Below are 2,746 nucleotides of genomic sequence, written 5' to 3' on the forward strand. Positions count from 1 at the left end.
AACTCTGATGGGAGGAAGAAAGCCATGCAAGCATTAGCCGAAGGACCACATCCATCAGGCTTCTTTTTAGGACGCCATATTTGCTTTGTTTCGGCAACTTCCAATTCCAGCTCCCTATTCCTCAACCGTTGCACTCTTCTTTTCTGACTTTTCCTCAGGCCTGGAGGACACCACTGTCCTTTTTGCCATACGTATTTATAGAAGTCAGCTTCCTCATCATGCACTCTATTATGAATCCAACCCGAACCTGCAACTCTTTTCCTTTGCTGATTCTCAAAGCCACCTATCTTTAAGCGCCGATCATCTTCAGGAACCTTTGTTCCAAGTCTTTCATAGACGGGACGGCGGTTGACTCGAGATTGCCTATACTCGGAGTACTGAACACTACACTCCGGACAATTATTTCTTGCAGGCAACCTCAAACCTTCATTCCAACAATGCCTAAAGAACGAACAACCCCAATGAGACTGCTCCTGTTCTGTCATGTATTTTTCTTGCTCCCTTCGGTATACTTCTTCCTCATACCTCCGGCGTTCTCCCATAAACCATTGCTTCTTACAGTATTCCTTCTCTTGTTCCCTCTACCACTTGTTTAGCAAAATACGTGATGTAACTCTGGGTTTGGAAGTTTGACCTTTTTCGGTTCGGCTATTCTGAAACCGAATTCGTTGCTGCAGCTCTTTACTGCTGACTTGCCGATCCGGGTCAACAGCACCACTCTCCTTTGCTCTATCAGAAGTCAACACCTTCACCTTGCCTTTACCCTTGAGATCATTGGCAGAGACCATATTCACAGAGAAAGAAATCATATTTTATGGAAAAGGCTAATCATCAATTTTCATCTTACCATCAAACCTCAAATGTCCCTCTTGGATAGCTTTCTGGATTCGTATTCTGAATACCCGGCAATCATTAATAGAATGAGAATTAGTGTTATGGAAACCACAATACTTTTTGTCTTTCACTCCTTCAGGACGTAGCATAGGATGTCCTTCTGGCAGCTTGATGCGCCCTTCCTTTATCAACAATGCAAAAAGTCTATCTGCCTTAGTAACATCAAAATCATAGTTCCCCTTTTGTTGCTTCAACCAGCGTTGACTAACTTGAGTGGGTTCCTTTGCCCAATTTAACTCAGCTGCAGCTATCTCATCTTCATCAATATACTCAGTCGCTTCATCCAGAAAACCTTGATACACCTCATTAGTGGCATTGTTCTTCTGAAAGCGATTATCTCTCCTAAATCCTTGGGCTTGGTTACTCATAGCTGCTAAACGCTGTGCAAGTTGGCCAAGATCATCAAACTCCAAACCGAACAACTTCTCCCTGATATTCGGCAACATTCCTGCTATAGCTATTCCAGGTAGTTGATCATCTGGTAAATTTAAAGAATAACACATATTCTTGGTCTCCCTAAATCTGCGAAGATATTCCAATGGTGTCTCATTTGTTCTCATCCTCAGACTCATGAGATCAACTAACTTCTTCTCAGTAGTACCCGTATAGAAATATGAATGAAACTTCTGTTCTAGTTCTGCCCACGTACCAATGGAATGAGCTGGTAGAGACGTGAACCATGTGAAAGCTGGTCCTGTAAGAGACAAAGGAAAATATCGAATTCTCCAAGCTTCATCTGAAGCAGCTTCTCCAAGCTGCATTAAGTATCGACTGACGTGCTCTATGGTACTAGTATCATCTTGACCAGAAAACTTAGTTAAATCTGTCGGAGGCTTCACCCTTGGAGGTAACGCCACTCTGTTGTACCATTCTGGATAAGGAGACTTGTATGAATAGGATTGATTCTTTGGCTTCAAGCCGAACTGATTTTGCATCATATCGGCCATCCTGTGCATCAAAACATCAATGCCTGGATCCTGATTTCCTTGTACTTGCACTCTAGAAGGCAATCCTGAAACACTTCTATACCCTGGATTTGGCATAGCATTGATAGCACTGTAATCAGTAAATTCTTGATACCCATCACCACACATATTCTTTTGCAATCTGTTTGATATTGGAGAAACTCTATAAGCCGAAGGTGGCACTTCCCCTGTGGTACCAAATGTCACCTGGCCATAGGTGGGATGTGATTGCTTTTCAGTATGAGTCAATCCACCTATATTTGAAGGCGACACTACTTCTTTTCCAACAGGCCTCTCTTGATGCTTTGGAACATTGAAAAGCGTCGGCCCATTGAGTGGTCCAACATTTTCTTCGAAGTATTTATCAACCATTGGACCAAAAGTACTGATCATGATTGCCCGAAAGGTATTCAGAAAAGCTGTGTGATGGTTTGTCATGGTTTCTCCCATGGCTTTATAGATCAGGGCTGCCATCTTCTGAGCATCTTCCTCTTCAGTGTAATCAGTTTGATGCGGAAGAAGAACCCTTGGCATTGACTGCTTTTGAAACACTTTATTGCTCTTGTTTTTGGAAAAAGACATCAAACACTTCCGTTGGTATTGCTCACATGCTTGTAGCACTAAATCCTTGTAATTATCTGGCAATTCTGCCATGCTTACATCCAGAACATGATCATTGTTGATCTCAGATGCCATCTTGAACTAGCAGACTGTCCCACCAGGCGTGCCAAAAAGTGTGTTGACACAAAATGTGATGTACTGTGCCTCACACACAGCAAGCCGAAAAGCGTGGCTTCAATTGGGTTCCCGGGTGTTTCGTGATCCGGAAGCGTGCCAGTCAGTTTGACCTAAAAACTAACAAGGGATAAAACAATTAAATGTCAAAC

This window comes from Miscanthus floridulus, chromosome 12 (genome assembly GCF_019320115.1).
Source record: "Miscanthus floridulus cultivar M001 chromosome 12, ASM1932011v1, whole genome shotgun sequence".
Classification (NCBI taxonomy): domain Eukaryota; kingdom Viridiplantae; phylum Streptophyta; class Magnoliopsida; order Poales; family Poaceae; genus Miscanthus; species Miscanthus floridulus.